Source organism: Pelodiscus sinensis, chromosome 5, assembly GCF_052426305.1.
Source record: "Pelodiscus sinensis isolate ZL-2025 chromosome 5, ASM5242630v1, whole genome shotgun sequence".
Lineage (NCBI taxonomy): Eukaryota > Metazoa > Chordata > Testudines > Trionychidae > Pelodiscus > Pelodiscus sinensis.
The window spans coordinates 18,276,731-18,304,622 of record NC_143056.1 but is presented as its reverse complement, the minus strand read 5'-3'; positions in this window follow the sequence as shown (position 1 = coordinate 18,304,622).

The following is a 27,892-nucleotide window of genomic DNA, read 5'->3' as shown; positions in this document are numbered from 1 at the left end:
TCCCCCACACCCCATAGCCAACCCAAGAAGAAGACTTTTTAACAGGTAGAAGCTGAGTGAGCAATACCTGAGCCTACTTGGAGTTTCCTGCTGGGGTGATTACAAACCTGGGACACGTCTCAGCAAACGGACCTATTCTCAATTAATAACAAGAGTCCCAGGCGTAGCAACCTCCTCCATGTAACATCCACAAGAGCTCTGGGATATGTCAGGAATGTCAGGCAAAACAATCTGGCAACCTCTCTGACACCATATTTGTAAGTGGGGCGGAGGAGTGTTCTCCATGGGCATTGCCTCATGCAGGTTTGCTCACCCCCCTCACCTTGGGAAGCTGCTTTGTGGTGCAATGAGACCACAAAACTGACTTACTGGGCTCTGCAACCCATTCTTATAGCCTCCCTATCTGTGTCACTGGCATGGCAGAAATGCTGGTTTCCTGGGTTGAACACCAGCCATTGCACAGGAAGTTGTAACCTTCACCCAGGGGAAGGAGGGTGGGAAGTCGCCTCCAGCTATTTCCAGGATCAAGACAAGCAGAAAGGTAGCATGCGACAGCCCTTTGGTCCTGCATTAACTTCATGTCAGCCAGACCGAAGGACAGGGCTATTTATGGATAAATATTAAAGCTTGTCATTCTTTTTGCATTCAATTACAGAAGATACCGTTATTTTGTGGTTCCCTAAAGAGTTATGTTACGGAGACTTCTCCAACCTCTAGATGTCCATGAGCTGGGGCTGTACGTGGCTTGTCAGTGTGAGAGATCTGATTTAAACTCCAGTGGGCAGATTGTATGGTGATCACTGTTTATAACCTCAAACCTGGGGACAGGGACTCAGTAGTCTTCCTGGAGTTAGCAGGCTTTCAACAGAGTCCAAGGACACGTCTGAATTTCACACACATTCAGGGTTGGATATTAGCTTTCAGGTTCAGGTATTACACAGCTTCTGGAGATCAAATCCTGCCACATATAAGGTACAATCACCTCTACATCTCTGCCCCTTGCCACATCCCTCAGCTCTGAGAGAAATTAAGAGAAATCACCATCTCCTCTCTGGGTGACTGCAAAAGATCACAAAGTCCCTAATTCTCGAGGCACCAGTCATGCTGTCTCCTGATATTTTATAGCAAGATTTATCCAAAATAGCAGGCTGAAAGTCAAAAGAGTGTCAGTAGTAAAGAATATTAACACCTGAAAGCTGTTTATTTCAATTAATAGGTCGCTGCTTAGCACACTTAGAATTTCCCAACTCACTGATTCACCCAGCATGTCTCTCTGCACATGCTCATATTTTCAGATTTTCCATTCCATTTCATCGAGACCAGCAATGTGTGGAAAAACTTGTTAGCAGCACAATTTCTGTCTGGCACTACCTGAACTCCACTGATAAGATTAAGCTGTAGCCAAAGACTTTATTGCTTTATATTTCACAGCTACCAGACGCCTTCTAGAAAGCATCAAAGCTATATGGATTCCTCTATTACAGCTGGCTGCCAATAAAAATGCAAAGTTGTCTTAAAACAATGCAATTTGAGAGAGATGTCGGAGAAATTCCACCTAGAACCTCAAGAGAGTTTAAACATAACCGGGGAGGGGGTGAAAGCTAGCAAAGTAGCAATATTATTGAGCCATTTTCAAGTAATATGCTCCATTACTGCAGACAGGCCATATTAATTCTGAATTTCATGCTAAAAGGTAAAGGCACTGGTTTCATTTTACCTCTGAACATGACTTGACACAGCAGCGGAGAGACCTTGGAAGTACAACGAGGCTGAGAATGTATTAATTGACCTAGCAGGTCCTTCCATCTCGAAATTCCGTGGACTAGATCAGGGGCAGGCAACTTAAGGCCTGGGAGCCAGATGAGGCCCTTGGCTTGCCTGGATCTGGTTCCCATGGCTCAGGGGCCCCTCCCAGCATTGGGGTGCGCGCACTGGTGCTCCAGCCTCCCCGCAGCCCCATTGTGGGGCTGAAGCACACAAAATCTACTAGTCTGGGCCCCCCTAAGCTCAGGTGTGTAAAGGGAATGTAAGGAGCGTCTTTCTCCTTATCAGTCATGGGCCACCTCAGTGATGGTTTGGGTTTGTTTGTTTTTTAACTTCTCACTTGTGTGCAGTCCCCAACTGATTTTTCTGTGGGTCAGCAGCCCCCTACCCAAAAAATGTTTCCCTCCCCTGGACTAGATGATGCTGTAAGACACAGCACTAAGCAGGATGTGGCATATGAACTCTTGCAACCTAGGGGCAGTCCCATCCTGTACTGCATCTCAGGGACACACCTCCCTGCTTTCTCCTTGTTCTGAAGGTAGAATAGGAATGTGCTACCAGTCCACTCTAGGAGCAAACTTCCCCAGCCCCTCAGCTGTTCCTGAGGGTGGAGGGGGAAGGAGATGAGACACCTTCCACACACCACTCCTTCCCAGTCTCCTGCTTCGGGGGTGGGAGTGAAAATGATGGTCAGGAAGCTCATGCAGGAAGGTAAGTAAGTTTTTACTCCCCCAAGCAGGACAGTGTCCTCTGAGTCTGTTTCTTCTCCTCTCAGATGGCAGCGCTGGGATCTCAAACTAGAAACTGGAAATTTTGTTCTGAACTTTCTTTTTTTCCTTCTGAAATTATCAGGCTAGATTTTGTTCCTTCACGTGCTGCAATGAAATTTGGTTTCTCATCCAATAAGGATTTCAGTATCACATTTCCTAGTAAACATCGGCAAAACCATACAGTTATTTAAAGGCCAAAACTATGCTCAGTGCTGTGCAAGAGCCACAATGTCCCAGCACGCCAAGGAATTTATAGTCTAACAAAATAACTCTACCCATATGTTAAGAGTAAAGAGCACTGGACTGGGGGAGCCAAGAGAGCTCAGGTCTGACCTCAACACACCTGTGCTGTGTGGCTTCAGGCTCACTCTGCCTTTCTGTACCTCAGTTTCCCCATCTGTAAAAATGGGATGATGCCTATTTACCTTTGAGACTGACAGATGAAAGAGCCCTGAATAAAGTAATGCACAGTGTCCAGCAGGAGTGTTTGCAGCTTTGGGCCCTAAGAGACAAACAGGAGAAGCTAGGATGCCCAAAGAAAGGGTTAATTTACAGTTTTTACATTCTCTACAGTTTATCAGCTTACAGTGCCTAAAAAATTGTCAGGGGAAGGAGACATGTTTACAGCTAAATCTCTTTTTTAAAGAGCCACATTGGCAGCTAAGATGTGCCACTTGCAACTAAAATACCAAGGATTCATTTAAAAATAAACCCCTTATTGAGACATACCTTTGGTTTGGACACTGATGTTCCACTTTGTAGGCGAGCCAGCATGCCCCACATCACCAATCATTTCCCTTACACAAGCAGTCTTTGACGTTTGCCCTTTGCACAATATTTAACATTATTTCAGGCATTCCTGTCACCCATTCACATCAGCTTCTCTATTGATGGACCTTTGTCACCCTCTTGTGTTCAAGGTGGGCTACTGCCATCACCCTGCACTGAACAAATCATAGGGCTCTGCTAAGGGCTAACTTACAAGAAAAGAAAAAGGCATCAGCGTAACTGGAGGGATATGTTTGCCCAAGATAGCATTCAGAGGCCCAATAAATGATCCTACTGGAGCCAGCTGCTCTGCCACCACACCAGTGGATATCGCATACTCATTTGCAGCCCTGGAGATTCAGGGGAATAAAATACACCTCCTATATATTACTTTAAAGAAAGTATTTGCAATAAATGCAAAGCGGGGGACACATTCTGCTCTCACTTCTCCCTGCCCCCGCAATCCCGCTAACTACCAGAACTTTGCATGGGTGTCAATGGGAACAGCACTGACACAATTAATCCTTAATGGGACACTTATCTCTCGCTTCATTAAACAGTCAGACTCATATGAGATATATTGCATCATTCTGCTAAGCAGCAGCACAGTTTAGCAAATCAAATATTGCCCGGGACTCAGAAGAACTCAGCTGTATTCCTGGCTCTGCCACTAATGTGTTGTGTGGCCTTAGTCAAGTCATATCCCACCTCTGTTTCTGAGCAGAAGTGAGTAAAATATGGCCTGTGGGCCAGAACCAGTCTGCCAATCCCCCAGTTCCAGCCCACCACCATGCTGCATCCAGCAGGATCCTTGAGCAGGCTTCCTGCCTGCAGTGGCCAACTGCAGGGGCCATGTGTAATGTAGGAACAAATCATTGGGCCTCTGTATGCCACGTGCCTCTCGGGGAGCCCTACACATGCTACCTGTGCCGCAAGCACAGCCCAGGAGCTGTAAGATTGTGCTGGGGGTGGGGACAGCATGCGGAGCCTCGCCCCCAGGAGCGCGAGGCATGCAGAGAAGCACAGTTGCTTTGAGCAGTATGCAGGGCTGTGGCAAGCAGAGAGTTTACCTAAGGATCCCCTGGGGCTGCTGGCCAGGAGCCGCTTAAGATAAGTGCCTCCCAGCCAGACTCTGCACCTGGCACCCCCTCCCACATCCCAACTCCCTGGTCTTAGGTCACAACCCAGACCTTCTGCACCTCTTCCTGCACTCCTACCCCCTCATAAACCCCGCACTCCCTCCTAAACCCCTCCTCCAGGACAGAATCCTCTCCTGCACCCACAGCCCCTCCTAGTCCCTGCACCCTCTCCCAGATCCCATCCGCTACCCCGAGCTCCCTTCTGCACCAACCTCCATTCCCGCTCCACTGCTCCTCCATTAATATCATAGAAGAGTACGATGTGGTTGTTCAGCACCTGCCATGGGGCACTATTCTAACTTGGATCCACTAGCGTAGTAAAATAATTTATAACAATAATCTGTGCCGGTGTCATACGAGGTTGTACTTTCGATCACAAAACAATGCAGTATCTTGTGCATCTTGTTTCACAGTTAGAACATTGATTCTACCTATATGATTTGAATCACTCTTTCAAACATTCTCTTCTCCATATCCAGAGAAGCTACCCCACTGCCCAGCCCCTGATGTCCCATTGCTCATTAAGTAAGGGGCACCCGGTAAGGATGTTTGAACTTCTGGTGCAGATCTGTGCTGTCCAAATTTCAATCAACCCAAACACCTCCTACAGAGATGAAGTGCGGCAAAAGGAGATTCTATCATTCACAACACAGAGGGAATTGAGTATGGATGAAATTACCCTCCTTTCTTCCTTAGACAGACTGATAGGATCTGAAATTACTTCCACATTTCAAAGTGATCCCCACAAAATTACTCCATAAATGGAGCTCTTTAGTTGTCATAAAACTCTAGCCCTGCATTTAATTACACAATGAGCTAAAGTTGTTTGGCTTAACACATTATTCGCCAACACTTTGTTTGCTTAAACATTTTCAGGTATCCTAGGTCCAAGTAAACCGCAAAATGTGGGCCAAATGGAAGACAATGGGAGCAGTATGATCCAGCTGAGGGCACGTGTACACTGCATGCTTATTTCAGAATAAACTATTTCGGAGGAAATATTCTGAAATGGCTCATTTCGAAATAGCACATCTACACAGCAAATGCCCATCGAAATAATGATGAACTATTTCAAAATAGAGCGTACACACTCATAGGATGCTGAATAGCATTTAAGGCCACCTGGAAGCACTTCAGGCAGGGTATTAGGATAGCACTCACCTTCTGGAGCTGCCGCCTAAAGCTATCTGAGGCTCGAGCTTAGAGGAAACCCTCTGTACAGCCATTTCTCAAGCTCTTTACCTTTGCCTGCCTCATTGAGACACAGTGACGCCTTTTCTTTGCCTGCTGTGGTTGCAAACACCTCAGCACGCTAATCATGGAGCTGGACCTGCCTCCGAGAAGTCAACGGCTCTTATATTTCTTGATGTACCTCCTGCTCCAGTTTCTGCAGGCTGACTTCCTGGCCCTGTAGGAACAGGACCCCAAACTCCTTGTGGGGCAATTCCTCACCTCTCTCTGGGCACTTCTCATGCAGCTCAGCCCCAACCACCCTCCCCCACACATCGTGCACTGCCACCGCCGCTTCTGAGAACTGGACATCAGCTGTGACTGGTGGGGCTGGATCATCCTGGAATGGTGGGACGACCAGCAGTGGCTCCAGAATTTCCGTATGAAGATGGACACCTTTCTGGAGCTGTGTGAGTGGCTCACCCCTGCCCTCCAGCAATGGGACACCCATATGAGACCCACCATCTCCCTCCAGAAGCGGTTCGCCATTGCCATCTGGAAGCTTGCTGTGCTGGACAGCTACCAATCCATCAGGAACCGGTTTGGGATGGGGACATCAACTGTTAAGGTTGTGGTCATGCTATTGTCCCAGGAGGGTGGTGAACAGAACTGCTGGAGAGAGGTTCCCTTGGAAGGGTGGTGGTGGTGGTGGAAGGCCCCTCCCTGGGAGGTTTTTCGGTCCCGCCTTCACAAAGCCCTGATGGGGGGATAGGGCAAGTCGGGTTTGCTCCTGGCATGTGTGTGGGAGAGTGGAGGGTTGGGCTCGGGGGCCTCCCAAGGGCCTTATAAACCCTGTGATTCTCTGTTTGTTCCGACAGGTGGTGCGGGCCATCCACACCGTCCTGCTGCACAGTCATCAACCTGGGCAACGTGGACCCCATCATCGCTGGCTTTGCCTCCATGGGCTTCCACAGCTGCAGGGAGGCTATTGATGGCACCCACATTCCCATCCAGGCCCCTGACCACCGGGCATCTGAATACGTTAGCCAGATGGGGTACTTTTCGATTGACCCTTATTCACCAGCCCGGCCAGTTCACAGACATCTAGGATGGCCGGTTGGGGAAGGCATATTACATACATGTCTTTTGGAACTCCAGCCTCTTCCAGAAGCTGCACACCGACACGTTTTTCATCATCAGGGTGGGGGACACGGAGATACTGACCTGTATTGTAGGTGATACAGTCTACTCTCTGCTCTCCTGGTTCATGAAGCCCTACACCAGAGACCTTGACCCCACCAAGGAACAATTTAACACTTCAGCAGGGTGTTAAGTCTCAGCAGGGCCTTACCGGGATCGAAAAAACTGCAGCGTTCCTTCGATTTACTTTTGAAAGAATGCAGCTGCAGTCTAGACGCAGGTGAAGTTTTTTTGAAAAAAGGCTACTTTTTCAGTCCAACCACACCCCCTGGGTTGCTTGTTGGCTTGTTTGGGGCTTCTTGTCAGCTTTGTCCCAGTTCAAGAGCACCGTGAACCTTCTTTTTTTTTTTGGTTTCCCACTGGACAGCATGATTGGCTCCCCGGCCCCAAGCCTGGCCCATCAGATGAAAAAATGTTTTAGATTGTGACTGGCTCCCATCCACATGGCAAAATCAGTATTAAAAAGATTTATAAACTTGGTCTTCCTGGGTCTGTCTGATGCATCAGTCAGTCATCTCAGACTCAGACTCAAGCTCAGTGTCTCTCAAGAGAGATTCAGACACAAATGGAGTCCAATACTGGCCTGGAATCTCCAGAGTCCAGGTGCTGGACATCCTTCCCACAGTAGCAGACTCATGAGCAGCTACAGCTACATAGGGCTGCGGGTAAGAGAAGGCTGGGGGTGTGGTTGGGAGTAGATTTGTTTTTCCTGCCATGTTGATCTGATGCATCCCCCAACCCCCACCACCACTCCTCCATGGGGTTGCTTGTCTGTGATGGTGTGTACAGAGTGGACTGTGTTTCCCTACTGGCTCTGTCACTGTGTATGCTCTGTCATGGTGTGTTTGTGGGGGGGCGGGGACTGGCCTGGTGTGTGCATCCGTCCTTGAAGGATTGCTTGCTGGTTTTGGTGGGTACAGGGGCTTTGGGGTGAAGGGACTGTTTGCTTGCTGGATCTGTATTCTCTTGCCAGCATGCCATGCGGTGGCACTGGGGCATGCCTGGTATGTGCTCCCCTCATAGAGTTCCTTGTTGGTATTGGAGGAAATTGTGTTGCCTGCTGGCTCTTTAATTGTGTCTGCTTTACCATGTTGTGGGGGAGGCTGGCCTGGTATGTGCCTCGCAATATGTAATTCATACTCAGGCCTTTCCCTCCCATTAGCCTTAGGCCCATTGTAACCCTGGCTCCTAGACAAGTTTCTAATGTACCTTTTTGTGTGGTCTCTATATTATTGCCACAAATAAATAATGGAATTTTTTTAAAACCCTTTTGAAGTGTGGCTTGTTTGGCGTGCGTGTGGGCAGTGCCAACCAAAAGGGGAATTGACTTCTTTGGGGCTTATCCATTTAGCTGTTGGTGCCACAGCAAAAATGAGCGGGGCATGTTTTGGGCTTGTTTTGAAATAGGCTTGGCTTGTTTTTTCAGCTTGTTTTACTTTTTCATCTCCTGAGAGTTGGCAACCCTGCTCTCGCTGTTGGCACTCATAAAGCAGGGACTGAAGTCAGAGGCAGTACAAGTAACCATCATCACCCAGAGCTATCAGTCCCAGCTCTAGAACTATCCAGGAACAGCCTTCTTCTGTGTACTGACCTCAATACCTGCATGAGGAACACATAGTTGATAGCAGGCTCTTCTATCTAGCAGAGAGAGGTACAAAACAATCCAATAACTGCAAATTGAAGCAAGACAAATTCAGACAGGAAATAAGGACACATTTTTAAACAGTGAGAGTAATTAACCACATCCAGAGTTGTAGCAGATTCTTTGTCACTGGCAATTTTAAAATCAAATGTGGATATATTTTCCTAAATGACCAGGCTCATAATATATTTAGGAATTGTTCTTCCTTATTCTTTCTGCTGAATTTCAACACAAAGCTCCTAGTCCCTTTCTTTCTCTTCGCCTGTGTTTTAGTTTTCTTAATGAGCAATGGTGTCTGAGTTATAGCTGAAAGTCATTGACTGAAGACTTTCCGTTATTGACTAGCTCTTTGCTATGTCATCCAAAGTTGACCTTGAGAAAGATACCTAATCCATATTCATATCTCCATTTAGTTTTATCATTAGCTCCACTGTATACCTAATTTATCACCATAACCATGTCAATTTAAGAAACCTTCAATTTTCCTTTCCACATACTGTTGATGTAGTAATAAGACATCAACTTCACAGTTACTAATACGCTATTCTAAATTAATACCTCCCAGTCTTAGATATAAAGGAGGATGGGTTTTGTCTTTATTCCACACACTGCTATACTATTATGTTAGCCCAGCCATTATTCATAGTAGGCTATGCCATTTGTTCCTTAAAAAATTCATTAAAAAGAAAGGATAAAGCAATTTTTTATCATAAATCCTATGAATTAGATATGAAACCAAGTCCATGCAGGCCTGATGAAAGAATTCTACAAGGTTTGGATCAGATTCTAAAAGCCTAATCCAGAAGGCATTTATCTATTGGGTGCAGTTCTTGCTGTTCTGAGTAAACCCACTGACGTAGAAGCAGTGATAGTAATAATGCCTAGCTCTTATATAACATGTTTCATCAATAGATTTTTGAGGCTACTTGCCTCCTTTTAAAGTGCTTTATTGTCATATTTTTACAGATGGGGAAACTGAGGCAGAGAACAGTGTTATGACTTGACCACGGTCATCTAGCAGACGAGTGGCAGAACTGGAAACAGAAAAGAGGTCTTCTGACTTCCTGTGCACTGTTCTTCCCACTAGACCACACTGTATCACAACTATTGTGGCAGGGGTATTTGCAGGGCCAAGGCCTAATTTGAATCTAGTCTCAAACACGTAAATCACGAGGACATTCTAGGGCTGCCTGCTTGATATTTGACTCAGCAGGGATTTAAAGGAAGGGGTACATCCTTATTCTAGAGGCACAGATGCAAAGGAACAAGCTTCCAGGACTTTGGCACCAGCGTTCATCAGGGAAGGGCTTGAAAGAGACTGGTGTGTGGCTCTGGTGAAGGAGCTCACCAGCACACAGGGTTATATACATGGCATACACAGACACATGGCAAGAGAATCCATTGTGTTGAAGCCTACCTACAGGGAAAGCAAAGAAATACAAGCACTATATGGACAAATGCTAGAGCTTAAATATTCACAACAAGAAAGAAACTGAGATGTACATAGCGATCATGCCGAGGCAGTAAGCTATAACTCAGAAGATGAACCTTACATGAACCTGATGTAAATGTAGAGCCAAAACAGCAAAACAAATAGGCTATGTCTACACTATAGCCTTTTCCGCAAAAACATGCAAATGAGGCAAAGCAAAAAAAACCTCTTGCACAAGAGCCGTTCTTCCACATTTTTTTCCCGAGGGAGATTTGCGCAAAAAAGAGCCATGCAGATGGCTCCTTTTTACGCAAAAACCTCTAGCACAAAAACAGAGCTTCATTAATTATGCAAATGAGGCGTGGTGATATTTCACTCCTTGCCTCATTTGCATATGTTTTTGCAAAAGAGTGGGGCAGTGTAGACATAGCCATAGTTTGAAAGGCTTAGATTAGCACCAGATGCAACAACAAAGTAGCAGCACACAAGGTCACAATGACTTTGCAGCATAGGTAAAAATAAAGAGGAATTGAAAGCAAGCAAAGCCAAATTAAAATTTTATGGTTCTATGATGATAAAGTCACTAGGATAACAACGTACAAGCAGAATACCAAGGAAAAGTATTCAGACAGAAATTTTAGTACTACAGACAACACAGGAGCCAGTGCTGTTGGCTAAAACATGTCAATTCATGAACATGGCAACACTCAACCTGGAACAAGCCATTCATATAAGAGACCAGTGGTCTCCAAATTTTTGAGGGGCTCACCCCTCTTTACACCTCTCTGTACTCTCTTGTGCCCCCCTGACAAACCAGAGAGCACAGCTGCAGCTTGGGGAATGGAGGGGAACATGGACACGAGTAAAGGGGCCAAGGCTGGGATTTCAGCTGGGCTGTTGGTCTGGCTCCAGGCCATGGCCAGAGTCTGCAGCTGGAGAAATCGGGCAGGAGAGGAACCACAGCCAGGCTCTAGTAGTAGCCAGCAGCCAGGCACAGCTCCACTCCATTCCTCATCAACTTCCCTCTGGGGTTCTTTGGCCGGTGGGTTAGCTTGGTCCCTCTCTGTGGCGCCCCCTTCCAGGGCAACCAAGGTAGGTGTACCCCAGACACAGGCTCCCCTGGAGCAAAACTCATTAAACCCAGGCTAATCTCTGCCAAGGATAATGGGGTAGGCTAGAGTGGTGGCTACCCCTACTATCATTTCCTCCATTACCCCGTTTATCGTGAGGGCGATCCAGGTACAGGGTTAAGGTTTTATATCACCATGGATGCATTGTAACTGGAGCTCCCTGTCTGTCACTATGGGGTCTGGGAGCACCCCCCTCCTTATCAGAGTTTGGCCACACTCTGAGCCCAGGAGGGCCTCAACTTCCCGTGGGCCCAGACTTATGGAAGTAGTCAACTTGGGTGGGCCAAGCTGGCAGGCCCTGGCTTCTGCCATGTAAACCCAGGTAAAGTTACCATCCTTCCGGGTATAGCCCCTCTGTAAATGGCCTGAACTGCCACCAGCGTGGCCAGGCCCTGGTTTGGGGCGACCCACTCATGTGGGTTCTCCTGGCTGGGAATAACGCCGCTCATCCCAGCTTCCTGAGGAAGTGGTCACGGAAGGTCCCTGGGCTTCCAGCCCTCCTGGTCATGCAAGGTCATCATTTTGTTCCCTGGGCTATAGGGAAACTGTGGCCTCCTTGGTGGCCCTCAACCAGGGTTTTGGGGTTGGCCATGACCTTGGCATTGGGGTTGGGATGTGAGTCCCCAGCCTAGCAGGATTCTCTATGGTCAGGATGTCTTTTGAGAGGGTGATGGCCATGTCCTTCCCCCCCAGCATCTCTACCATGGCTGCTCTGGCCTGTTCATAGTCCTGGGGTCCTGTCCCCAGGGACCCTGATAGGCCACATGGGACATCCCAGTTAATTAGGAGGCTGACAGGGTGGTCAATTGCTCTTGGGCCCATCCCACCACCTAGGTCACCCACTCAGCTGTCTCTAGGTCCAGTCTGGATTCATTTCTCTCTCTTTTTTTTTTTCTTAAGTACACAGTCCCTACAGCTCTTACTTCAGGGGCTGGATTGTGCCCATATTCCCCACCACGTGTAAACCGGCCGCCTGAGTCCTGGGTCCCTGACCTGTGCTAAGGCCTGTAAGTACAGATCTAGAGGCTCTGTCCAGACAGGGGGCCCTGAGAGCAGGGCAGACAGTGATATGAACACTGTTCCACAGTCAATAAGCCCCAGGTCCTGGGTCAGGGCAGGCAGTAGAGCAAAGTGTTCCCACAGTTAGTGAGGCCCCAGCCCCGGTTCAGAGTGGAGCAAACTGACACCCTGGTTCAAGGTGGGGCAGCCAAATAAACACAGTTCCAGTTATTAAAGCCCAGGCCCTGGTTCAGGGTGGGGCAGCCAAACACATACAGTCCCAAAGTTAATACGGCCCTGGTTGGGAGCGGGGGGGGGGAGCCAAACAAACGCAGTTCCCCAGGCACGTGCGGGGAGGGGGAGACTGTCACTCAGTATGTGAGGTGGCAGTGGGGACATGGGCCCTCCCTACTCCATTGCGTTCCGGCCCAGGGCCCTAGTAGTGGCAGCCCTGGGGTCAGCGGGGATCCAACTCGCAACACGGTAACTAGAATGTTACGAGATTAGCCTGACAGTTGTCGGCTTTCCCAGGCCACTGCTTAACTCCCCCTCAGCATCTACCTGACTGCATGCTGACTTCTGGTTCTCAGGGTCATGGCAGTCTGAACCCTGGGGCACAGTGTAGAAGGTCTCTTATATGGAGCAAGGGCCCGGTGATCCAGGCCAGTCCTCAGCCTCTGCAAGGTCCTCAGGGCCCTCCTGGCTTGGGAGCTCTGCTTCCTCCAGCAGCTCGGGGCTTACTGAGTTCCTCAGCTGGGCTTTTATCCTACCTGCCCCACCTCTTGGCCTCCATGGAGTTAGAGGGGCAGGACCCGGCTTGGCTCACCCAGGCTACCCCTGTTCACTACAATGACATAGAAAAGTAAGAGCCTTAACCTCAAGTTCAACCAGTCATCACTGAAACACCATGGGGCAGGAGGCTGAGGGTTCTCCCCTGTGGGGTAAACTGAGGCAGTCCATGGTATTTTGCTAAGAATCCCTATTAAAATCCTAAATTTAAGGAAAGGCCTGGAAACACACAGAACAAGCAGCTAACATGACCCTGGTCACCTTGGCAAATCACATTCCAAGAGGGCCTCACTCTGATAAGACCCTGGCTGGTACCAAAACAAACTTCACGGAAGTTGTTCTCATTGTCTCCTTTAATCCTAGACAAGCCTGAGACCCAAGGACTACGCCAATGTGAGGTGGTATCATCTCGCAGTAGACACATCGTAATTTCAACAGACAAATTTGCCATTCAAATGCTTGTCTTTTTTATGTTGGCTTATTTAGCTTGTTAGGAATAACTATCTGTATTATAGATAAGATGTTTAATTGCAGGGGCGGATATAGGGCAGGGCGAACAGGGCAGCCGCCCCGGGCCCCGTGCTTGAAAAAGCCCCGCGCATGCGCCGTGGCGCCACTGCACATGTGCATGGCGTCACTGCACATGCGCAGTAGCAAAGGGGGCCCCCGTGAAATTATGCTGCCCGGGACCCTGCAAAACGGTCATCTGCCCCTGTTTAATTGGCAATGGGCAGAGATGCTGGGTAACCTTTGTAGTTTATTGGCTTATATGCTCATTACGTCTTGCTGCCAGGACCTATGAGATTTCTTCCACTCCGCCCACCTGCTGCCTATATAATTCATTGTAATGTTTTGATTAACTAGTGTTCACCAGGTTAACCCCTGAGGGACACTCCACTAGCTGTGTGCAATAAACCCTCTCCTTGTTTTCACCTGCATCCAGAGTGTCCAGAATTATTCCCTACATCCCCAGATGGCCCAAAAATGGCTGACGTCACCAGTGGGGAACCTTCTTAGAGCACTCTTCCTGTTCCATCTCTTTGGAAGAGCCTTCCACAACAAGGGATGGAGAGCAGTCACTCCTCGCCAGTGGTGAGAGGCAAGAAGGGAAAGGGAAACCAAAGAATGATGATCCCCACTGACTGGAGAAGACAATGGCCTAGGTGGGGGGAAAAAACCCACCATAACCTGGCCTCTTCTGTGTCTTGAATTTGGGCAGCACCAGGTAGATCAGGCTACACAGGTAACAAACCTCTCTGAGGCTTTCACCTTCTTTACAGTCATCAGTCTTCTAGCTCAGATAGGAGTGGGAAAGGAAAAAACTCCCAAAAGGTTCCTCCTCATGCTCATGTACGTGAACCTGAATTCTCTCTCAGTGCTTAAGGAGAGACTTCCTTGCAGCAAAGTCACAAGGGTCTCTGAGATTGCCCCTGCCCTGCAGCCTCTCTTACTTGCCTTTTTTGTGGACTCTCTGTGAGGTCTCTGCCTCCCAACTGTCTTTAACCAATTAGCTGAGATGCTGCAAAAGCCCTTGTGATGTCACTGCCATACCCACGCAGTCTTCATTCTGAGATTCAAGCAAGTTACATAGAAAAACATCAGAGGCTGCTCAATGTACCACACTGTAGGTTGCCTAGATTTGGTGACTTTAAGGTCAAAAGAAACTCAAATCATCTCATCTGACATTCTTGCATACCACAGGCCTCCTGTATGGTGCAATAGTGAGTTCTGAACCAAAGCCCACTTCAGAAAGGCATCTGGTCTTCACTGGAAGCCATAGGGAGATGAAGAAACCATTGCTTCTGTTGATAGCTGGAAGGAAATTGATGTGACAACAGGAAGGAAATTGACCTCAAAGCTACATTTATGAGTTTGTACCATGATACACAGGCACAATGGCACTATGCTAAGGTTGTACATGCAACTTTAATCCTGATGTTTCCTAAGGTTTAAAGGTCAGGGCTCCACACAGTTGTTTGCCATTGTATAACCATTTTGGGAGGTCTGCATTTCTTCGTTTTTGCATACCTAATTAGTTGTCCTAGCACAACTAGTGTGTGAAGTTATATCTTCATAATAGTGCCTTACCACCCATATAATTTATTCCCCTCACTATACTAGTATAAAGCATCTTCATACTAATATGACTGTCCATGCTAAGCAGATTGTCCCTCTTGAACTATACTAGTAGAGCTCAAGCAGTACAACTTTCTAGTGCATACAAGCCCCCACTCACCAACACTCAGGTACTTTTATATTGAATAAAAACAAAAAAGTCAGGCTCTTGTAAAGAGGGACCAGAGATTGTCTCCCTACAGGACAAATTACACATGGCTATGCTTCCAGTGATTAGGTACAGAAGCTGATTTAAAAACTAGATTACAAACCACAGTTAATAGTGCCATAATTTCTCATCTGAGTTCTTTCAGAATTCTTGGGTGAATGCCATCTGGTTCTGGTGACTTGTTACTGTTAAGTTTATCAATTTGTTCCAAAACCTCCTCTAATGACACCTCAATCTGGGACAATTCCTCAGATTTGTCACCTAAAAAGAATGGCTCAGGTTTGGGAATCTCCCCAATATCCTCAGCCGTGAAGACTGAAGCAAAGAATTCATTTATCTTCTGCACAATGACTTTATCATCTTTGAGTACTCCTTTAGCATCTCGATCATCCAATGGAGCCATTGGTTGTTTAGCAGGCTTCCTCCTTCTGATATAGTTAAAAATATTTTGCTATTACTTTGAGTTTTTGGCTAACTGTTCTTCAAATTCCTTTTTGGCTTTTCTTATTATATTTTTTATACTTAATTTGATAAAGTTTATGCTCCTGTCTATTTTCCTCACTAGGATTTGACTTCCACTTTTTAAAAGATGTCTTCTTATCTGTCACTGCTTCTTTTACTTGGCTGTTAAACCAAGCCATTCTGAAATAGACACCTGTTCTAGAAAACCAGAGATGTCGTATACTAGTCAAACATGAGCAAAGATATTCATGTCCTGGATAGCTGTTTTGATACCTGTGGGGAAATGCAGGCCAATCCCAGAAGACCTTTTCGCAAAGTAGGAATGGATCTTTTCACCATAAACTACCTCAATATTGTAGACTAGAGTACGTGCTAAAAAAAGAATAAAGCCTGCATGTTGTACTGTCTTGTCTCTCTTTGCCTGTTTGAATGCTGAATAAAGGAAGAACTGAAATACAAAACAATTCATTGACTTGCTAAGGTGATAGAGATCATCAGACAGAACCAAGACTTGAACCCTCACCTTCCTAGGTCTAGCCCAGGGCCTTAACCACATAGCCTTGCCTCCCAGCTCAAACTACACTGTATAGTATTTTGAAAGCGCCATGTAAAGAACTACATACACTCAGAGAGTAATTCTTAGGCCTATACTTCTGGGAAGATTGATGCTCTGGAGGTTGATCTTCCGGAGTTTGATTTAGATGGTCTAGTAAGGACCCTCTAAATTGAATGCTAAGGGCGCCCCCAGCAACCCTGGTGCTCCTCGGAGCTGTGATGAGTAAGGGAAGTCAATGGGAAAGTTTCTCCCACAGGGGAGTTAACCCAGAAATTCGGTTTAAAGTACGTCAACTCCAGTTACACAATTCTCATTGCTGGAGTTACGTATCTGAAGTTGAATTTCTGATCTAGCCTCAGTGAGCAGCAAGATCATGAACTTCATGAACAGTTCTTTCTTGAGCTGCTGGCTTATTGTCTACATACATCTAGCTTTCTCAGAGCACTCCTGTAAAATAGATAACATATCACTTCATCTTTCTGCATGAAACAGTGGTATGAGAAGGATGTAGGGAACAGTAACATTAAACTGCAAGCTGTAGCTGTTTGTGATTAACAGGCTTCTGCAGACCTCATAATTTGGAGAAAAAGAGAAACAATATCCCTCTTTTCTTAGGAATGTATTCCTCATTAACTCTATTTCACTGAATGAGCCAATCGAGCTGGGCTCATTTGTACCTGGCTGAACAATTCTTCAAAAAAATTGCTTGGCTCTAAAAATCCCAGCTCTTCATTTTAAACAGCTCATTGTCAAATGATGCAGAGCCACAAAATGGAGACTCAGTGACTGACCTATGCTAATTCCCGCCTTTGTTCCACTGCCTTCTCTTGCTAAAACTGGGCTTTCAGCTCCTGCATTTGAGAATACTTTAGCTAACTGCTTATTCTGAACTGTTCAGCTGAAGAGGGATATTCCAGTGATAAGACAAAGAAGACAGACCATGCTGGTGTGATGGTCACACATACAATTCAGAATCCTCACTGGCTAATCAGATGACTTCATTCTGTTATCATTTTACACACAAAGGGCCCAATCTGTGTTCCCTGTAAGATGGGCACTTGTGCAGCCACTCAGGAGAGTTTTAAATGCCACCCAGCAGTGCGCCCATAGCTAGCTTTTTGTTTCTACTGGTGATGATGCTCCAGTGAACATAATAAATGTATTCTACACATGGAAGGAAAAAATCCACACACAGATGGAAAAGATTAGTGGGAATTTTGAGCTCGAGCCTGCAATCAGTGAGTGCCTTCAGCAAAGCACAGTTCACCCTTAGTTCCTGATGACCAGCTCCTTGCAAGAGACACTCACACATTTTGAGGAATCACCCATGTTGACATAACAGGATCTATTTCTTCCTCAATGTGCACCTCTAGCCGCTATTAATGGTGATCCTTTGCTAGAGTTACTGACACACAGCTTCCCAAAGAGAACTTTTAATTAAGAATGAAATGCTGCAACCTTCATTCATGCGTATAGTCCCACTGATTTCAATGCAACACAAAGGGCCCAAAAGCAAATAGAATCCTGCGTCGCCGTTGCCCGGGCAGCAGGGGAGAGAGCCTGCATCTTCCTGCATGTTGCCATGTTCCATGGAACAGCTGCATTATGAGAAATTCCACAAGGGACAACCAGAAGTAACCTGCAGACCTTAGAGCAGGAGTGGCACCGTGCTCCATCAATGGGGTGGGGAGGTAGGCAGTAGTGATAGATGCACTGGACTGGCCTTTGTATCACTCCCAGCATGCTGAGGTGCCTCCCCTCAGAACACAGCTCCACAAGGGATACAAGGCCCCTGTCTGAGGGCCCAGCAGACTCCTCCATGACTGTCAGCATGTGTGTAGGCTTCGTAGTTCACCAAGGGTATGTCTGCACTACAGAGAAGATTGAAGCTGCTGCTGTTGATCTTCCAGGGTTCAAATGAGCAGGTCTAGTGAAGACAGCTAATTTGAACTGAGAGGGGCACTCCAGTCAATTCCAATAGTCCTGCTTCCATGAGGTGTAAGGGAAGTTGAAGGGACAGTGTTATCTCTTCAACTTCCTGTAGTGTGGACAGCACCAAAAGTCGAGTCAAAGTACTTCGACTTCAGCTACACGATTAATGTAGCTGAAGTTGCGTATCTTAATTCGACCTTATCCCATAGTGTAGACATAGCCCTTGAGGGAAGGAACACAGAATGATGCATTCTGGAAAGTCAATCCAAGATGGCTGCTTCCTAACATGGGTCCAGGTTGCAATTAAATGTGCAAACAAGTTCTGGCAGGAGCCAAAAGAATCCCAGTTCCTGAATGATGTCCCTGTGAATCTGCCAGCAGGAAATGCTGCCTTAGCAGTGTTTCCTCTTTAATTTTATTTCAAGCAGTGATCTCATTTTTTGTAATTAATTCTATTTTAGTGAAAAAATTACGGGAAGCTGTTTAATGTCAGTGGAGCAGATTCTGAGCTTAGCTATGACAGCGTAACTCCCCAGAGCTCAGCAGTTACTCGTGTTTCACACAGATGGAATTGAGATCAACATTTGGCCCATCCTATCTCAGCAGCCATCTGCACTTTGTGCTGGTGCTTTAATAGGATTGGAAAGCCCAGACTCTCAGCTTTCTTGGGATGTCTGGGCAGAGCTGAAATCCCAGGTGGCCGCAGAGATATACCCATTGAAACGGTATTCTAATGTTTTTAACTGAATGTAGTGCTCACAAAAGAGGTAAACCTGAAAGCTGATATCCTCTCTTTGTTCAAAGTAGGGAAATACAAGCTCATCAATGCTGCGTTAAAATTCTCCTTGGAACTGTTCATCTCTAGTAGGAAGAAGAAATTCAGTCTCCTTATCCATGGAATATCTGGCCCCACTATTGAATCTGCAGATGCCGCCAATGCCAACTGTGCAAGGTTGAAGGAGGGGAGGGGTTGTATGGTGGACGGCAGTGCATCAGACATTGGACTGTCTCACAATGAAGATAAAAACCATCTTCAAACACCACCCAGTCTGTCTGGTACTGATATTTATAATAAACTAGCACATTTACACAGCATTGCTCAGGTCCTAAACTCAATTAAGTTTATGCACTTTCCCCTGATTTCCTTACAGTGATGAATGGGAACAGCCAGCAACATCACCATATGAATCCATCCCCCCATACCATCCTTAAATGGCACCGAGGGTGGGGAACGGAGCTTGAGCAGTCCCAGACTCTTTCACCTGCCTGATGATTCTGTCTCTTTTCTGTATGATTTTATGGGAAACAATCCCATTCCAGGCACATCCCATTTTCCTGGCACAATCAAACCCTTACATTCCTTTAAGTTATGAGAAGAGGAAACTGTATCCCAAATTTGATGGTCCTCACTCTTATAATTTCAACAGACAGACAGACAGACAAACTCCCTAAAACATATAGCAGATTGCTCGAATTAACTGTTACTCCAAAGAAGGGTTTTGGATCAGACTACCGCGTCTACACGCAGCGAGTTAATTCGGGCTACCAGCATTTTAAAACGGCGACCGGCCACAAATATGGATATTTAAATCCAGCGCTTCATCAGCAACTTTGATATGCTTCATTTGCCTCCCTATTCCGAAGTAGGGGGCAAGTGTAGACATACCCTCAATCTCCTGCATAGCTGGTTGGAATTTTTTTTTTCCTGTACAAATGTTGTAGAACAGTGTTTCTCAAACTGTGCTCCGTGGAGCCCCAGGGCTCTGCGAGACATCTCCAGGGGTTCTGCGAGGTTGACAAACTGGAAACATCGATAGGTACAACACATACAATCAGTGGACCGCTGGGGCTCTGCATAAGTTCAACACATACAACCAGTGGACCACTGGGGCTCCGCATAAATTTTTACGCATGTAAAGGGCTCCGGAGCCCAAAAAGTTTTAGAACAGCTGTTGTAGAAAAAACATAAACTTCTGTTTCAGTGCCAGAACACTGAACAATTTCCTCCCTGTATCACTGAAAGTGAAAACTGTGACATTTCTGGCTTTTGGTTTTCAAATGAAAATGTGAACATTTTTGACAAGAGCAGTCTCCCTCTGCAAAACCTTTCATTCTGTGGAAAATCCAATTTTCCTTTGAAAATAAAAGGTTTGATGGAAAATTTTCAAGCAGTCTTAATCTCCTGTCTGACAGTGGCCTGCAACAGGTCTGCAGGAAATGACTTGTTCCATAGGATGGTCTCCCTAGCATCTCTTTGCCAAAAGCTGGGAATGAGCAGCATGGGATGGATCACTTGCATCTAAACTATACCCCTCTGTCGGCAGAGGGATGTAAATTAGACGTCTTGAAAGTGCAAATGAAGCTGGGATTTAAATATCCCGCACTTCATTTGCCTAATGGCAGCCGCCGCTTTTTTTCAAAATGGGGCTTTTCAGAAAAAACTGGCAGTTTAGACGGGGCATTTTTGACAGAAATGCCCCATTTCAAAAGATCCTGTACTCCTCATCTTTTGAAACAGAGCATTTCTGTTGAAAATGCCCTGTCTAAACTGCCGGGTTTTTTTCAAAACACCCTATTTAAAAAAAAAAGCAGTGGATGCCATTATGCAAATGAAGCACAGGATATTTAAATCCCGGCTTCATTTGTACTTTCGATATGTCTAATTTACATCCCTCTGTCAAAAGATGGGTGTAGTTTAGATGTAGCTATGATGCTTACCTGTTCTTTTCTTTCCCTTTGAAGAACCTGGCATTGGCCACTTGTAGGAAGACAGGATACAGGGCTAGAACCAGTATGGCCATTCTTATGTTCACATCAATCATTCCAATTTCCTTCTTTTTCCTTTTTTTCAAAAAAGAAGGATGATTTAGTAGCAAAAGTATCCGATTCAGAGTGCCACTTTTTTCCTCAGTGAGAATCCTGGTGAGAGTAATAATGCTGCCTTTCCCCAGTCTTTTGTCTGTCCTGCCTCATTAGATTGTACACTGAGACTATCTCTACTTGGTATCTATATCACCCAGAGGACCTCAATCAAAGCTGAATCTGCATGGGGCAACCATGATACACATAACAATCGTCATAATTGGTCAAAAAAATCTCTTGAGGGGAGGAGAAGGGTGTGGGATAGAGAGAGAGACTGGAGTGATCTAGTTTCTACTCTCACTTGACTTGGGCAACCCCACTGGAATTGAATGTTATGTGCAAGGGAAGGATTTGTCCGTGTGTCTATAACACAAATTCCTTATCTGCACAGCTGCTGTCATTCATTGCTCCTGCTACATAATTACACATGGAGGCACACAAATCCTTGCTGTCTACATGTAATCAAGCTTCAGGGCAAAAGGGAGAGTCCCACCAACTTGCATATATAACCGCAGAGTTCTCATCTGCTACTCCCTGCCAGTGTGAAGCTTGTACTAGGCACATGCCTGGGCAGGCCAACTCCCTTGTAAGCATTCAGTAAGAGCATAAGAACATAAGATACTTAAGAGTCAGATTCTACCATCCCTACCCATACTGATTAGCACCATAACCCAAGAAAGTCCCTTTGATTCCTCTGCCAGCAAGGGGATGAGAATACTGAAAGCAGGTAATGTACTGTAATATAGCAGCCTATTTTCCCCTCAGAACCAAGAAAACAGATTCAAACTACCATGATCCCATCGATAGTATGATGACCCTATTCATGCTGTGTATGGAACCAGATTAAGAACATTTTGGGAACAGCTAATTATTCAGATTCTAGAACATTTAGCAACTAGGCCAGAGTCTGACCTTGCATACCTCAGGGAGTATCCATTACATGGAGATCAGAATCTGCCATGTCGTTTCAATAGAATTCTCACACCAGTGTAAATCTGGGGTAACTCCACCACACGGATTGGTGAAACACTGGTGCAAAAGTGAGGTTAGAATCAGACCTTGCTCTGATATTCTACCTGTTTTTACAAATTATTCTACAATATTTTACAATATTATCAGTGTTAAAAACTGATTTCCTCAAGCATACTATACTAATATGAACAGTACAGTCCTGCCAGGGGCTAAGATTAAAATAGCGAAGTAAATCTGTCTTGGATAGCTTCTCCTTGACAAAAAACCCTAGAAATTAGCTACAATTGAGCTATCCTTCTGTTGTACTGTCTCTTGCGAGTCTCAAGCCAGTGCAAGTGTAAACCAGAGGCACTGAGACCACTGACAAGGGAGAGTGAACTTGACTGAGAGCCAGTTGCCTTTTAATTCATGCTGAAGAAGCACGTGACTTTAGCCCCTTAGGTTGCAGGCTCAATTCTTCCTGCTGACAACTTGGGTCTGTCAGCTTTACCCTAGAATCTGAAGCCAGATTTACAGTGGAGATTTCTAAAGAAGACCCACAAGTCAAAGAAGAAAAATCACTAACATTTTAGAAATAAAAACGTCCTAACAAGGGAGTGCTCACAAGCCCTGTTGGGTTACAGTCCGTCTGACAACAGAAGCTTTTCAGAGCAGTTACTACTACCTGCTATTTCCATGCCAATCAACACTAAAAATCAGGACCTTCATTTTCAGCTTTGCCTTCCTACTTTCTTACATCCTCAGTCTTGTCGGCTGATATGAAAGTTAAGGACTAACCCAGTGAAATGCTCCATGTCCTCAGTTCCCAGTGGTTTGAAGGTTTACTATGTCTCAGGATCAGGTCCATCAGTAGAGTTAATTTCACTTTTGGAACATTTCCTTTCAGTTAAGGAAACATTCCCACCTGATCTTGAATACACACTGCAGGGCATGTTGTATAAACATCTGGAATTGCTTTAATGCCTCCCTCCCCCCCACCCTTATAAGCATTATGTTATCTGGGAAAGCGGAAAATGTTATTCCAAGCTATGGATCATTCAACTATCAGAGAAAAGCCAAATATCAGTGTGGCGTAGTGGGCGGGCTGTCTGCTCTGTAACCCGGGGTCCCCCTGCGCTGTGATGTGAGATTCTCACTGACTCTCCCAAATGTGTATTAACCCAGACATCCAGGCTCAGCCTCCCAGGGAGAGAGACAAAGGGAGGAAGGTGGAGACCAGCACCTGGCTGGGGGGCAGGGCCTGGGAGGGAGGCAGTAGCTGTCTGGGAAGCATGGAGAGAAGACGCTAAACTGGGGGCTGGTGGCGATGGACCCCTAACCCTAGGGCAGAGGCATCCTGGCCCTGGGCTCTATAGCCGCATCACATATGTGCTGGGCTGTATCCCGAGGGAACAATAAACCCCTCTCTATTCTGCGACTGGCGGAGTCTGTTCTTGCTGCTACAGGGGTGCAGGAATGGGGGAACCCTGACTGCGTCATCACAATCAGACCCTGCTTCTGCATCCCCTAAGCAGAAGTATTGTTAGACCATGGCTGAACTGTAATGGCAAGTCGCATATTGGCTCAGAGGAACAACTAACCCTTAGGAAGCTAAAATATGGAAATAATTTTCAGGCTGGTAAATCATCTGTTACAGGACTAGAGCAGGGGTGGGCAAATACTGGGGCCGGATCTGGACCACCAGGGTAAGTCTATAGCAGGACCCCACTTTTATGTTTACCTGCGCCTATGCACCACTTCCACCACTCCCATTGTCTGCGAACAGTGATCCACAGCAAACAAGAGCTGTGATCTCCTGATACCTATGGAGGTGCAAGCAAGAGCACCATTTCAGGAGGGTAGAGGGGCAGCATCCATGCACTCTGGGACATGGCTAGCTTTTCATCCCGTTCCCGGGATGCTAGAGGAGTTCGGAGAAAGTGCTTGTATTCCGTGCATGCCTCTCATACCTGGCTGGTGAGCTCCCTTCACTGGGTGTTGGCCCAACCCCTCAGTTCATAATTGCAGGCACTGTTGCATTTGATCATGTTGTTAGATTTAATTTCTGAATCAAAAAATATTTTCTCACCAATCCTTCTCCTCCACAAAACAACTTCATTAACATTTCTTTAGTGCATAAAAAAATTGATATTATATTTTTAAAAAGCAGATCAGCGGAGAGATGTAGTATAAAAAAAAATCTAATTCACGCATAGAACCTACTCTTAAATAGGGGGAAAAGCTGTGCCCAATGATTTGACACATCTTTGCAGGGTTTTCTGTTGTGATACCACAATAGATTAAGTGAGAAGTATGTTTTCGCTTTTACAGCTTCTGTGGTTTATTTTTCTGTTGACATATTTTTTGAACGATAAGAATGAAGGGTGGAGGATTTCAAACAAAAGTTAACTGAGACTCTCTTAAAATACCACATCCTCTCAAGGCGTACTGAATTAGATTTGTGGGTAAGTATATTTAATCACATACATCAGGGGTGGGGAACCTTTTTGGGGTCTGGGGCTGCTGATACACAGAAAAATCAGTCAGGGCCACACAAAAGTGAGAAGCAAAAAATCAAAAACCAAACCAAACACCAGACTGACATGGCCCTCAACTGAGAAGCAGAAAGACACTCCACACATTCCCCTCGCACACCAGAACCTAGTGGGGCCCAGGCTAGTAGATTTTGTGGGGGGAAAGCCTCCAGTCAGCACTTTACTGCTCCAGCCAGGGGGGAGAAGGAGCAGCAGCATGTGGATTGGATCTGCTCTGGCTTGCCTGACTCTGGCCTGCAAGGGTCGGGGCTCCTCCCCCCCACAATAGGGAGCCGGCTCTGGCACTCCAGCCTCACAGGGGAAATTACAGGGGGTGGGGCATGGGGCTGGAGCTCCAGCATGGACTCCCCAATGCTGGGGAGGGAGCCTGAGCTTTAGGAGCCAGAATCAGGCCAGCAGGTGGCTGGATCAGGCCCCTGGGCCTTAGGTTCCCCACCCCTGACATACAGCAGGGCCAAAACAGCAAGCACACCTTAAAGAAAAATATACCAGCATTGAGCAAACACTGACTTCCAGACTGGGATATGCTAGGAGATGCTAAGGTAAAGGTCCTGTAGGGGGAAAAAACTATGTGATTAAAGACTGTACATTAATTCTGGCATTTCCTAACTTTTGAATGCATGGGATTCAAGTCTGCCAACATTCTTCATGTCAAGTAGTGCATTATTGAGTGGACAGTCCCATTATTTTGAATAGGATACTTGTAGAGTAAAGGAGTACTCATCAGAAGGCTGATAAAGTCTATCTCTGTCTCTCTCAGAACACTTCTCATTCTTCTCAAGGCAAATGACTGGGTTGCTGTCCTTATCCAAGTACATTTCTTTGTTTCCATGTTTACCTTTGAAGACTATGAAATAACTAACAAGGCATCAGGGATTTAAATACTAATTATCAATCATACATTCCTTTATATGGGCATGCCTATCTAACATCTGGATTGTAAGCTCTAATACTTTCCATGTCATATTACACCTACTATGGCAATCTAGAATGATTGATTGGTTGTACTGTGGCAAATCTTTTGACAGCTAATCTTCTGAAACCTATTAGGACCCGACTGTAGATAATAATTATGCTGTGCACAGGGACTGATCCAGAGTCCTTTGAAGTCAAGTCTTTCCACTGACTTCAGTGACCTTTTGGAATCAGTCTCAGAGTATATCTACACTGCAGATTTTTTCTGGAAAAACTGATGTTTTTCCAAAAAAACTACACTTACGTCCATACTACTATTGCGTTCTTTTGACTTGGTGTTTTTCCAACAGCAGTAAACCTCTTTCTATGAGTAAGAAGCCTTTTTCAGAAAAAGCTTTTTTTGGAAAAAAGTGTGTGTGGACACAAAAGAGAGTGTTTTTTTCGAAAGAAGAGGCCTTCAGGAAAAAGCACAGGTGCCCTAGTGGCCACTCTGTCCACAGTAATCACAACTGAAATGCGAGATAGCATCCAATCAATGTGGACACTATCTTTTGAAAAAGCACATCGCTTTTTCATTGCACTTTTACTGTGTAGATGCTCTCTTTCGAAAGAAGTTTTTCCAGAAGATCGCTTCCAGAAAAGCTTCTTCCAAAAGAAGCCTGCAGTCTACACGTAGCCTCAGAGGGGTAGCTGTCTTAGTCTGCAACTTTAAAAAAAAACGTAAAAAAGAGTGGTCTAGTAGCACTTTAATAAAGACTAACAAAAAATATAGATAGTATCATGAGCTTTCATGGGCACAATCTACTTCTTCAGATGACAAATATGCACAGAAGTCAAATATAAAGCACAGAAGTCAAATACAAAGAAGAAAAAAAGGGGAGAGGAGGAGAAAAAAAAACCTATCAATTAAAGTGTCCATGCTAAATGAGACTAATAGAATGGGCTGTAAGTGACTGATACTTAGCTTTTTATGTCATTTGGGTGTTGAATATAACGGCCCATCCAAGAGATGTCTTTGTTCAGTCCCTGGCTAAATGCGTCAAATTTGCATTTGAAGTCCAGTACCGCTGTTTCTCTCTCTCGTTGGTTCCTGAAATTATTTTGTAATAGAATGGCCACCACTAGTGAGTGTCTGGGCAAATTAAATGTTCAGGTTCATACTTACAAGAAGACCTTTCTGGATGAAGATTTCAATTCTCAAAAAAAGCCCAATGTGGAATAGAAACATAGTAATTTATCCATTGTAGTGATGGCGAAGTTGATTTGCAGAAAGGGTAAGCAACTCCCGGAAGTTCACACTGAATATCTATGGCAGAGCTTCGCATAACAAACCTGGGCCATCCTTCTTAAAGATGTAATGGTATTTTAAATGCAAATGCTGAAGAAACATGCCTAGAAAAGCAAAAGGACATGTCAAAGAGTGGGAAATGTTTGAAAAGATTTGGTGATACTGTCGCTTCTTTAAGGCATGTAACAATATTCTGGAAGAGAAACCTGGATTTGTTCATCGCCAATATTTTTTTTCATATGTACCTATTTATCACTTATACTCATGTGCACATGCAAGATTAAATACAGAGTTTCTCCCAATTCCTGTTCAGCAGATTTTAAAAAGGAAGGACAAAGTTGTACCTTGCATCTCTTCGGAGGTGAAAGGAAGGCGGTGTGTCCTAGTGCGCTGCTCCAGTAAGAAGGAGCCTGTTGGTGCTGGGGCACTCTGCTGCAGGAGGAGGCAAGGCACACTGTGCACTGCCAGACAGGCTCCCACCAGCTCCTGGGGCTCTCCTGCAGGATGGTGCTGGAGGCTGCCCCATGCTGTGCTAAGCAGCAGGCAGCCAGACAGGTTAACGGTGCCTGCCAGGGGTGTGCAGTAGGAGGCATGTGTGCTTTCAGCAGGGCTTCTGATCAGTGGCACTGCAACATTTTTAAGAGCATGCAGGGTGCTGAAATCCAGCCCCCTTATCCCTGTGTTCTACCACCACCAGCTGAGGCTGGGAGCAATGTCCCAGCAGCCAGGACCCCAGCACACGGGGCCAGCAGAGCCCCTGACAAGCATGCGAGACTGTCAGCAGGGCCCCCCATGAGTGGAGCAGCAACCTGTACCCCAGACACTAGGCTGTGAGCCCAGGTGTGCTGCAGCACCCGCCCCCCCCCACACACGCACATGCCTTCCCACATACATGCACACGCCATCCCCTGCCCTGAGGCCTCACAAACATCCTCAGACCCCTGCCATGACATCCCCAGGTCCCTGCACTCACCCTCAGCCCTCTACGCTGACTCCTGCACCCTCCCCCCACATACCCACTCCCTACCCTGAGCCCTCCACACGCCATCCCACATTTAAATTTCTTATAGCTACTGATGTATTGCAACACCCCAACCCTCTAACCTGAGCCCTCTTCCACCCCCACAAGAGAGGGTTGCAATGCAACAGTAACTGTAAGAAATTTCAGTTACTTCCACCCCAGCTTCTGTTAGAAATGCCCTTCCCCCCTTTAATCGCCCACATGCAAATTGCAGTTCTGTAACACATAGATTGTCAAATCCTCTGCTGAGATAAAGGTGAAAT